The 13,121-nt window shown below is 38.6% G+C and overlaps 1 long non-coding RNA gene across 2 annotated transcripts in view; it reads right to left on the reverse strand.

The window, feature by feature from the left end:
* Positions 1-13,121, reverse strand: part of LOC137643458 (uncharacterized) — a 33,255-nt gene that overhangs the window by 5,868 nt on the left and 14,266 nt on the right. The window contains exons 2-3 of one of the 2 annotated variants that reach the window (XR_011044949.1): positions 1,486-1,587; positions 124-212 (exon numbers count right to left, since the gene is read on the reverse strand). This is a non-coding gene — a long non-coding RNA (uncharacterized lncRNA). The remainder of the gene's footprint in view (positions 1-123; positions 213-1,485; positions 1,588-13,121) is intronic. The other variant, XR_011044948.1, reaches the window with a different exon arrangement.

A 13,121-nucleotide genomic window follows, 5' to 3' on the forward strand; every position in this document is an offset into this window, starting at 1 on the left:
CCCAACGGGGAAAACTTCAATTTACTACATGATAAGAGCAGGAATGATTAAATTCAAATATGGTGACTGCTATGCGATAAAAATGTACTGCAATATTTTATACTATAAATGCAATAAACTTACTCTTCTGGAGACGCATAAATCTGTTTTTTCCTAATTCTAATCCCCTTTCAGTAAGACCTTTGAGATGTCCAGATCAGCCTGGTCAGGTCCTGGAAAATGACACACATTAGATATAAGGCGGCTGAAATTGAATGGCATGCTCAGAAGGCATCTTAAATACCTGTAGTAAAGAAGCAAGATAAATAATCCTAAGTAAATCTTTGCTTATACAAAATACAACATCAGCTCAACCAAAAAATTAATTGTTTAATCCCTAGTACCAGGCAGAGAGAGAGAGAGAGAGAGAGAGAGAGAGAGAGAGAGAGAGAGAGAGAGAGAGAGAGAGAGAGAGAGAGAAGACTGTCTTTTCTCCTTTCGTGCCGTTTATAAATCCATTCCTAGTGTCATGACATTACACTATTTCACTAGAATGTTATGCCATTACTATTCACCAACATGCAAGTAATTGGAATAGATTTTGACTGGTATGACCAGGACCCACAAAGAGAAGGTACAGGTATCTCCCGCTAGAATCTAGAATTACAGACAATGACACTGCAGTCAATTAATTGTATGTAACTGGAGATATGGCAAATCATAAACACAAATAGCAAGGTCATTAAAGATATCTTAAAAGTACCGTAAATAGAATAAAAGTAATGATAATAATAATAATAATAATAATAATAATAATAATAATAATAATAATAATAATAATAATAATAATATAGGAAATTTTTTTAGTTGTGGCTTGTAACAAGGCACAAATCATTCATTTGTTTAATATCTTGACTGAAACTTTAGAACTGCATCTTTATAAACAAGGAAATCTTAAAAGTAAATTTAGTGCGGAAATAAATTTCAAAATAAAATACAGAAATTCAATAATAATACATTGGCTGGAAGGAAAATTCACAAAATATAATAGCATAAAGCTCGAACCCCTTGGCTAAGAGGCCATCAACTGAACCATTTTATAAATTATTATTAATAATAATAATAATTATTATTATTATTATTATTATTATTATTATTATTATTATTATTATTATAAGTTAAGCTACAACCCTAGTTGAAAAAGCAAGATGTTATAAGCCCAAGGGCTCCAACAGGGAAAATAGCTCAGTGAAGAAATGAAACTAAGGAAATAAACTACAAGAAAAGTTATGAACAATTCAAATATTCTGAGAACAGTAACAACGTTAGAATAAATTTTCCATACATAATTTTAAAAACAAAAAAAAAAAAAAAAAAAAAAAAAAAAAAAAAAAAAGCTCAAGATAGAATAGTTAGACCGAGTACAACCCTCAAGCATGAGAACTTTTACATTGTTATAATCAACTTTTTCTATAATGTACAAACTAAAGTTTTGGATTTCTGTACTTATGTAAATAGTAGTGTAAATCCTTTGATTGATTGTAGAGTACACAACTTCTTCAATTAATCCTACTCAGTACAAAGGCTTTCACTTCAGTAGCTGAAATTCTAAGAAAATGAATAGCATTGATGAATATAATCACTTATAATTTGTCAACTGTTTTATGTCGTGCACTGCCAAACAGTTGCAGATTTAGTCAGAATTGGCGATTTAGACAATTTTTATGGTAATGTTGAAAATCAAAACAAAAAATACCTTCCACCAATGTAAAAGAATTACGTAATCTCATCTACGCAGACACTTAGGGTGTAAAACAGTATTTTTTAAAGTCATTGGATTTCTGTTACAAATGTATATATATGCAGTGGATTTCCTTTGATATTTTTCACAATCTTCTAATTTGTGGGAGACAGAGAGAGAGAGAGAGAGAGAGAGAGAGAGAGAGAGAGAGAGAGAGAGAGAGAGAGAGAGAGAGATGGATCGTACGCACAATAGAGTAGGAAAAGAACTACATCCTATTGCAATTACTGTACATTCTGCAAATCAATAAACATATCTCAAAGCTGGTTGGATAATCATCGTAGCACCATGAAATAAGAATCTATTCACATTACACTAAGTGAACACTACCATATCTTTTAGACATTTTGCAAAACTACATTTTCCATATTTAAAAAAAAAAAAACAAACGTAATAAATGATAAGACAATCGTAACAGGAGTTAAACTGTTTTCGTAGTTCGGTAAAAATTGGCGTTTTTACGTAAAACATGATCATCAAAATTGAAAACAATCATCACAGCGGAAAAAAATAGCAAAATATGTTTTTATGACTAAGTAATATAGATAAAACCGAATGTATTCGAATGACAATTATATTTGGTCCTTAACTACCCTTATCAGTAAAACTACCTCTCGCTAAGGAAGCTTTGCTTCTTTCTAAATTTAGTGAAGATGGTAAGGAAGGTATAATGTATAACTACACAGCACTGGACAAGGTTTGTGTTATTCGATCTTCTGAACCTGTCACCGGCCAGAGCTTCGTTATCATCACGCCCAGGGTATAGGCAGTTCATAAACAACATCCCAGACGCCTATAATGCAGGGGAAGAGTTCAGTGAATCGGCAGGAATGCATATGTTGTTTGCACTACATCGTGTTGTATCATATATAAATCTCTGCGGTCTGCATCAGAAATCAGACAATTGAACCTTCAGTAATGAAAGCAGAGATTTGCTGATCATGATAATTGAAGACGGTAACCATAACCTTGAAGAATTTTAATATAAAGTTCCGTAAAATATGGTCCCATAAACCAGCAGTCTACGATTCGATGAAAGCAATAGCCTTGGATAGAATGTTGAATGGTTTGAAATCTTGCAATGTACTTGCTAATCTGAATTATCTAGTAGAGTAGGAAAAGGACTACACATTTCTGTAGTTACTGTAATTCTGTACATTCTACAAATCAATAGGTTAGTTAGGTTAGGGTGTTTGTATACTTTTGGTCCAAAATGCCATCGCATTTACATTGGTGAGACTTGGTTTGAATCTTCACAAGACGTCACTTCCAAGGCCAAGAGAGACCTTGATCACTTCGGGAGAATTCGCATAAGAAAACGCGTACATCGAATTGTAGGCAATAATTTTGGAAGAAACTTTACAGTGATTGCTGCTATAACTGACAAGAGTTGGCTTGGTCTATCATGAAATCCTTCATAGGAGTGTAAACAGAGAAGTTTGCAAGAGTTTTCTAACCTCTCTCTCTGTTATTCTCGACAATAAAAGAATAAAAGCAATGTAGACAATGCCCCTTGCCTTTCAAATGTTTCTGTGGATATTCTTACAACAATTGCAGCCGTTTCTAGTTCACTGCAGGACGAGGGACTTGGACATGTTAACTTATGTCTGGTGTTTGCCCAGTTTTCATCACCACGTTGGCAGTGTGGATTGGCGACGATAGAAGATTTCCGTGTGATCGCTCACAGCAGACCAGCCTAGTATGGGTGGCCCTGACTAGTACAGCATTACTGATCATAGCGATACGCAAACCCTTTCACCAAGATAGGATATCCCCACAGATAAAGGGATACTCGTGCATTGGATATCAAATACCTCCCACCTGACTCCGCCTTCCTCGACCCCATTATAAATTTTCCAGACCCTAAGCAAAGATTAAATATGATACAGCAGTAAGTGATAAATATTCAAGCTGCTGCAGCAGCTAATATAACCATGACTACATGGCGTGAAAAGATCGTGAATAGAGAATTGGTACAGTCATTCTATGTAATATAACACAGGACATGTAGAGAACAACTACTGGTACGCAGGTTAATTTACAACAGTGTTCAGAATATGGTTATATTACATCATCGACACTAGCAGGCAACTGTATTGACAATAAAATAAAATTTTACTATGTAAAAAATTTCATTGAAAGTACAATATATAACATACATTACTGTGGAGTAATAAGAGTTTCGGTACTGAGTGAAAGGATAGCCTAAAGGTCTAAAGACAGATAACTTGAAAATATTAGTTATATTTTCAAGACGAGCCTTTTATATACAAAATTTCCTAAATATAAATAAATTATTTCATAATTATAACTTTTTAATAGCTAAGAATGTCTCTTATCGCCGACGACTGTTTCATTTGATATGGAGACATAAACCACTGTTTCACCAATTTTAAAATTGTCCAGAAGGTAATGTACTCTACTAGTTATGAAGATTGCCCAGTTGCCATAGATTGTTAAGGATTTTATTCATTGTCGTATACTAACAACAATTTCCGAAGCTTGTTCATTAAATGTTTCATAGTTTTGCATATTCTAATAAAATAGTGTTTTGTCCTTTCTCATGCAAAATATAGTTTGAATTGTAAAAAAATTTATTTCTTTAAACCGCCATACAACCTAATCAGACTACATGGCTGATAGGGTCCTATTCCAGAATTTAGCATGCTCCCAATCAGCTTGTTTTAAAGTGAGTCTCATCCCTGAATGCAGCTTTAAAATTCAAATTCTGTTTAGTAACTCTCCCGAATGAGGCAGGAGAGCGTGTATGGTTGGCCACAGGCTCCTCTTAAAAGCAGAATTCTCTTCAGAAGAGGTGGGAATAGGTAGGCCTATAAGGACAAACCCCTCTCCCTTTCATGATACCTCAGGGAAGATACTTCCTCTTACAGATGGGGAATAGATAATTAGGTGATAGAAGCCATTAGATCCTTCTTATGTCCACACGACATGGCAGTACTGGTCAGACAAACCTATTAACCACTAACCAGAACACAACAGGGAGTGGCAATGAGCATAGATAGCCTAAATGTGGGAACATCAGACAAACAGCAAGGGCGCTAGCAGGCACACGATTTCAGAAGTAACATATTTAAAGTATGAAATTTGGCTTTTGAATTTTCTGCTCTTGCCTCATTGGTTAAGTGTGGTCTGATAAATATTCAATCGGTTGGGAATAAAACCATAAAGATTAGAAATCTTATTAACGAAATAGAATTAGATTTATGCTTATTAACGGAAACTTGGTTGCAGGGAAATATTAGTGATAACTCAAAGATTCAGGAGATGACGCCGTGTACTCACGATTTCTACCACGTACCAAGAAAGGACAAAACTGGAGGAGGAGTGGGTGTCTTTGTGTCGAAAACCTTCTCTAGGGTTTCTATCATGAATGAAATAGTATTTGAAACGTTTGAATATATCTGTTTAAAACTGACAAGAAACAATAAGGTATTGAATATAATATCATTATATAGACCACCAGCGAGTAATATGACGAAATTCATTGAAGAATTTAGTATTCTTGTGGGTGTGGTGGACGATATTAAAAATACATTAATTGGTGGAGACTTCAACTGTTGGGTAGATGATGGAAATGATAATAAGGCTAAAGAACTCAAGGAAGTATTTGAGATGTTTAATTTGATAAACAGTGTTTTGGTATCAACGTCAGTAGGTGGTCATACACTCGACTTGGTCATATGTGGAAAAGACTCAGACCTAATAAAAAACCTTGAAGTGGAACCAGACTTTGAGATCTCAAAAACACAAACTCATCACCTTTAATGTTAATATAAATTGCACCAGAGTATTGAAAAAATGGATCACATATAGGGAACGGGAAAATTTTGATGCAGAGAATTTTATTGAAGCTAGTGTAGCGCAAATGTCTTGTGTGAACACACAATGTGAACATATGGTAGACATAGAATGTGTTGGGTGTTATACCAAGAAATACAACGACAATTTTGGAAAATTGTACGATACCATGTGTCCCATAAAGAACAAACAAATAGTGGTACGCAAAAATATTAGATGGTATAATAGTGAGCTATTAAAGGCAAAAAGACACAGACGTAAGATGGAAGGTAGATAGAAAAGAGCCAAATCCTTACAAGCCAGAAATCTATATAATAAGGCCAGAAATGACTATAACATCCTGTTAGAAAAAACAAAAAGAAAATTCTACAACGGCGAATGTAAAAAAACCAATAACATGAAGGACTTTCACAAAAATCTTGATGATTTGATGGGATTAAAGAAAAAATATGTCTTGCCTGACAATGTTTGTCCAGAGAGTTTTGCTATATTCTTTAATGAAAAAATGATAAAATCTATAGAGGTTTCCCCCAAAATCACTTGGAAGGACAGTCTACTATGCCAGTGAAAGAGGGAAAGAAGTTAATAAAATTTAAGGAAATAAATATGTGCGACTTGTTAAAGGTTATGAGAGAGATGAAGAATACATATTGTGGTAACGACCCTTTCCCAAACAGTTCAATAAGTGAAGCTCCAAACAAGCAAGTTGTATATAATATTTACCTGAACATAATTAACCTAAGTATATCACAATCCTGTTTTCCTAGCTGTGAAAAAACTGCGTTGATCAAACCAATTTACAAAGGGAAAGGTGATGTAAACGAGCTAAATTCATATAGGCCCATTTCAAATTTATCCTACATGTCAAAGCTTATTGAAAAAGTCATAAGTGAGCAATTATGGGCGCATATTGACGAGTTAGAGGTATTCCCGGAAAATCAATCGGCCTACAGAGCTAATCATTCTACAGAAACTACTTTGTGCTCAATAATGAATGATATGATAGGTCTTCTTGATGGGGGAAAGTGTGGAATTTTGATTATGTTAGATCTTAGTGCTGCTTTTGACACTGTTGTGCACGAGTACTTACTTGACGACTTAAAGTCTATTGGAGTGACCGGGGAAGCACTGAAATTCTTGCGAAGTTACTTAGTGAACAGGAAGACTATTGTAGAAGTTTCTGGAAACCGATCCAATGAGAGAATTCTTATGAAGGGTGTACCACAGGGTAGTGTTTTGGGCCCTATCTTGTTTAAATATACTATCGAGCTATCACACATCTTAAAAAAACAAAAAGTGGGTTTTAAAATATATGCAGATGATACACAGTTTTACCTCTCAATTTCAACAACGCAAGATACAGAGAAGAAAATTGATGAGATAATGACGGAAATCAAAACATGGATGCAGAGGAAAAAGCTCAAATTAAACGATGATAAAACAGAATGTATGTTCTTTGGCACAAAGGTGGCTTTGAAGAATTACCAGTTAATTCAAAGTATAAAAATTGGTGATGCTGATGTTGGGATTGTGCCTGTTGTGAAAAAAATTGGGTGTACTGATAGACTGTAATTTGTCAATGAGGGACCAAATTGTGAACACAGTGAAAGTGTGTAACTATCACCTGAGAAACATAGCATTTATTAGAAAATATTTAACAGAGGGCAGTACAAAATTTTTAGTGATGAGTCATGTAATATCAAGGCTTGATTATTGCAATTCTCTGTACTACAAATTGCCCAATACACTACTAAGAAAGCTTCAAAATGTGCAAAACCGGGCGGCTAGACTGATAAAAGGCATTAAACTAAGGGAGAGAATAACTCCTGCATTGATCGATCTACATTGGTTACCTGTTAAGGCTAGAATTGAGTTTAAAATTTGCTTATTGACTCACAAAGCACTTACAAGTGATAAGCCTAAATATCTTCGTGATTGCTTGGTCCCCTACCCTGAAGCTACCAGCGCCGCTGTAAGAGTTAGACATGCTGACGACCCACATAGACTATTCGAAATTAGTGTGAATCATGCAATAGGAGGAAGAACGTTCAGTTATGCTGCACCGAGACTCTCTAACGACTTTCCACTCGATGTCAAGAATAGCAATAATGTGGCAGCTTTCAAGAAAAACCTGAAGACTTATCTTTTTAGAAAGTGTTATAATAGTGACCTGAAAACTATTAAGCCTGAATACAAATACTAGCGAAATAACTGATAACGATACAGAGCAAAATATTAACTGGAAAGAAATTATTTTTTTTCACACACCAAGGCCCGCCTGAACAGACCTTTAGTGTTTGGTGGAGGGCGAGAAATAAACCCCTAAAAGTAGTAAGTAAAGAATGTTATCAGTTTTGTTAGAGCCAATGGAGTGACAATGCAGACTCTCTAAGTGTTAAAAGATATTCTTCTCATTAACTTGCTTAAATAGCAGACTATATTTGGGCCTAAGGAATAGGCTATCTTAATAAAAAAAAATGGAAAAATACCATTATGCATCAAGGTTTAATAAAAGTGAGTTAGCTTAGCTTCAGGAAATGTTATGATGAGAACTGAATATTTTATTATCTTGCTTATTGTCAAACACATCGGCTAAAATCATTGCATTTCCCTTTGAGCATTGAATGACAGAGCCATCCGTGTTAAGCAAGTTTACACCAGTGATTGCAAATTTAAGGGAAGCCCACCCTTTGCATTCCTAGGATATACGAGAAATGGTGTCTTTTACGGTAAAATTGTATTAATTTGCAATTAAAGCATTAATTTTCCAAATAACAGCTCCTGGTGGAGCATAGTTTTTTTCAAATAAAATTTGATCTGTTATTATTCCAAGAATGATGAGCCTCTTTATAAAATTGGGACAAATTCAAAAGCAAAAGCTTACTCAAAATGACATTCCAGTCTACCCAAGATTCTAAAAATATCTTACACATTACGGACAGGCTACTCAATCGTAATTACTAACGCAACCAAGGCCGGATCAAATGTCCAAACTGGAAGACCAACTGTGCTGGTTATAACACCATGGGAATTGGTGTATACCAGGTCTAAGCAGTTACCACGCATTTGAGTAGCTTCATTAAAGACTTGCTCACAGTCTGATTCTCAAGCAAAATCCAAAGCTCTTCAGCCATGGCGATCGCTAGGAGGAACAGAATAGAACCCTTCCATAGAGTGAGAATTGAAATCCAAACAAGTACAAAAGAGGCCTTTCTATAATCTTCTTGTACCTTAGCTCTAGTGGTAAGAGGTCAATCAAAGATAGAATCATCTAATTCTAGATTCTGATAAATTGAAAACGCATTAAATCGGAAACTCAAGACATCTATATACACAGTAGGAATTACAAGACTCAGGGTACCCAATTCCTAATATACATGGCCATTCCTCTTCCCTTAGGAATGGCATCTTATTTCAGAATTATTCATTTTTTAAAGCTTCAAATAAGCAGCTCAGTCAAGAACCTCTTTTTGAAAAACCAAATCTAGCGGACATAAAACGGATTTTGAGCGAAGCGAAAAATCTATTTTTGGGTGAGATAGCCATGGCGTCCTGATGGAAGGTTCCTGTTTGGTAGCTTCCTTGGGTATAAGACTACTAAGATATTCCCAGAGAATTTAACCACAGGTTATCACAGAATTCTAACTTCTGGAGCGAGTATCTCAAAGGTTTCCCTTTAAGACATCGTAATACAACAGGGGACACGCATGTCTGATCGTGCCACATAGCTATCTCCACCCCGAACAGAGTTAACGCTTCGGTGTGTAAGGGCTGAGAATAGCTGGGAGCCGTTCCACAGCTAATCTCACTCGTGGCTACTACTGATACTCGAGACGTAAACAAACGGACGCCATTGCTCTAATGACGTCACGCGCGTCTTTATCCTGGCGCCAGTTGCTGCCCATCACCATGATACAATTGTGTAGGGTGGGAACAAACTGAACGAAGTAGTAGGGAGGGTCCATCAGGACGCCATGGCTATCTCACCCAAAAATAGATTTTTCGCTTCGCTCAAAATCCGTTTTTTGGGCTCAAGCCATGGCGTCCTGATGGAAGAGTACCAGAGAATCAATGTATCGTGGTAGATTTTCCCCCAGAGTTAAGTGCCTAGGCATTGACAAAACAGCAAAGTAATCTTAGGTAAGAACCATAAGAACAAAGTATCCTGCCCCCCATTGGTAGGAAGTTCCCATGGGCTATGCCGACGTCAAAGTGGTATTGAAGGGCTATTCATCTTGACAGAAGAACTTTTAGAACTTAGAGATGAAGCAGAATGTTTGATATTTGTATAGGAACATTCTGAAGTAGGCCAGTGGTGGTTGGGCACTGTGTGTATAGTTCATCTCCTGATTATTCGAAGTAAGTATTCGTGTAGGAACCTTACTGAGACAAGGTGAATATAATTTAGGATTAGACATCATAAATTCTTCATGACCATAGGAAAGGAGGAATAAATAAAACTATGACAGTATGTATTTCATAGTAAGTAGGAGCTGAAAGAGACGCATAAGTAATAAAATAGAAATTTTATTTCACAATGCAGAAATTAAATAATTTACAGCAAAAGTAAAGTTCATTTACAGTAATAATAATGTACATAGAAATAAAGGCTTGCTCTTGAGTCTGAAAAGGAATTTCAGGATTAGTAGGTACTCGTTCTCGAGGAACGCAAGTCTTTAAACAACACATCATGCTCAAGGCATGCGGCACTTGTGTGACACTATGACATTTCACCTGGGATAAGAACAGTTATAAAAGCACTAAGTGTTTTTAGACATCACTATGAATCACTCGAGGGTCAACATAGGCACCCGAAGAGTTAGAGTCCCAAGTAACTCACTGTTCTACGCAGAGTTAGGTGCAGGTTTCATAACACTACCTGCGGCTACCACAAAATGTTTGATTTCGTGCACTTGTTTCGCATAATGTTTAAAGAAAACTCGCGAGGACTTCCAGCCCGTAAAGTTTTTAAGGCTCTCAAAGTCCATGCTCTGAAAGAAGTTCAGAGAAGATGCCACTTTTCTAGGATCATGACCAGCGGGTGTACTGTTCGGATCCGCTCTGCGAATGAAGTAGGTGATTTTCGCTCTTAATTGTTTCAGTGACAGGTCGCTGCCCGATGTTTCTCCTTTGAAGAGTTGGCCTCCACCAAAGTTCGAAGTTCTGCGAAGATAGACCTTGAGACTCTCTACTGGACATAGAGAGACATCCTCCTTCAGGGGGCATATTCTCCAAGGGCCCCATCTTTTGGTGGGTAATTCATTTTTGGCGAGAAACGTCGGATCAGGGGAGAGGGTCACTTCTCCTGACTCAGCAAACAGGATATGTCCCTCTTCTCTTGATAATGCCACTATTTCGCTGACTCGAGCTCCCGAGGCGAGAGCAAATAAAAATATAACTTTCTGAGTCAGATCCTTGAGGGGGCATGAATCATTGTCCAAGTTGGAGGCGAAATGGAGCACCTTGTCTAGTGACCAGGAGATCGGTTTCGGAGGGGGTGCTGGGCGTAGGCGAGCACATGCTTTCGGCAATTTGTTAAAGATGTCGTTGGACAGATCAATTTGGAAAGCATATAGAATTGGTCTAGTCAAAGCCGATTTGCAGGTTGAAATCGTATTGGCTGCTAATCCTTGTCCATGAAGGTGAATGAAGAAGGACATACAGAAATCAATGGTGATTTCTTTAGGATTTTTTGCTTTAACAAAGGAGACCCATTTCCTCCAGGATGATTCATATTGCCGTCTCGTGGATTCGGTCTTGTATTCCTCTAGGAAGTCTAGACTTTTCTTCGAGATCCCAAACCTCTTCTTTGCGGCAAGGGAGAGAAAATCATGAGATGAAGGTCCTTGATTTTCGATGATGAAGCGAAGACAGTCGACTTCTGTACTTGTTGAGAGAGAACTGGGCCCGGGAGAGGGATCAGCTTGGGCTGCAGCTCCAGGACCAGGGGGTACCAGTTGCTCCGGGGCCACTTGGGAGCCACTAGGGCCGCTGTCCCTTTGAAGGTTCTCAATTTGGAGAGGACTTTCAACAGAAGGTTGGTGGGAGGGAACAGGTATATCTTCGACCATCTGTTCCAGTCCAGTGACATGGCGTCCACCGCTTCTGCTTTGGGGTCCTCGTACGGGGCTACGTACAGAGGAAGTTGATTGTTGTCGCTCGTTGCAAAGAGATCTATCTGAAGTTCTGGGACTTGATGAGAGATGAAGGAGAATGATCTTGCGTCTAGAGACCATTCCGACTCTATCGGGTTTGTCCGAGATAGAGCATCCGCTGTCACGTTGCGGAATCCTTGTAGGTGAACTGCAGACAGGTGCCACTTCTTCTTCTCCGCCAGACGGAAGATTGGGAGAAGCACCTGATTTATCTGGGGCGATCTTGAGCCTTGGCGATTGAGACAACGAACTACCACCGAGTTGTCTAGGGTTAGACGGATGTGGATCGAGGGCGGCGGGGATAGCTTCTTCAGAGTAAGAAGGACCGCCATGGCCTCCAAGATGTTTATGTGGAACGTCTTGAATAGTGGAGACCAGGTCCCTTGAGCTTGTTTCAGGTGGGAGTGACCTCCCCAGCCCTCCAGTGAGGCATCCGTGTGGATGTTGAGTGATGGAGGAGGGTGTTGGAGAGGAATGGACCTTTTCAGGCCCATTGCTTCCGACCACGGCTTTAGAAGGCGTCGAAGTCTGTTTGGAAGCCGTCTCTTGAGGTCTCTTCGAGCGATGGATGCCGATCGTCTCCAGACTCCCGCGGCATCCTTTAGCTGTGCACGAAGCACTGGGTTTGTCACTGAGGCGAATTGTAGAGAGCCTAGAACTCGTTCCTGCTGTCGTCTTGAAATGCGTTTGGATTTCAGTAGTCGCTTGACAGACCCTGCTATTTCCTTCCTTTTCTTCTGGGGGATGGAAAGGCGGTGTGACTGAAGATTCCAGTGGATTCCCAGCCACTGAAACTTCTGAGCCGGAGAGAGGCGAGATTTCTTCTCGTTGATCTTGAATCCCAGGTGTTCTAGGTACTGGGTAACTTCGTCGCAAGACTTTGTACACTCTTCGGGCGATGGAGCCCAGACTAGCCAGTCGTCGAGGTAGGCCATCACCTGGACGTTTCTTAGGCGGAGCTGTTGTACTATGGCATCCGCCAGCTTTGTGAAGATCCGAGGGGCCACATTGAGGCCGAATGGCATGGCCCGGAAGGCGTAGCTTTTTCTTTGGAGTCGAAATCCTAGGTAGGAGGAAGCGTGATGGTTCATTGGAATGTGCCAATAGGCATCCGCCAGGTCTATAGAGACCGTGTAGGAACCTTGAGGCAGAAGGGTCCTTATTTGTTGAAGCGTCAGCATCTTGAATTTGTTGTTCTCTATGAACTTGTTGAGGGGGGATAAGTCCAGAATGACTCTGAGCTTGTCTGAGTCCTTCTTGGGAACGCAAAACAGTCTCCCTTGGAACCTGGTGGACTTTACCTTCCTTATCACCTTCTTGTTCAAGAGGTCTAGAACGTATTCTTCCAGGATGGGGGTCGATTGTTG

The sequence above is a fragment of the Palaemon carinicauda genome, chromosome 7 (assembly GCF_036898095.1).
Source record: "Palaemon carinicauda isolate YSFRI2023 chromosome 7, ASM3689809v2, whole genome shotgun sequence".
NCBI lineage: Eukaryota > Metazoa > Arthropoda > Malacostraca > Decapoda > Palaemonidae > Palaemon > Palaemon carinicauda.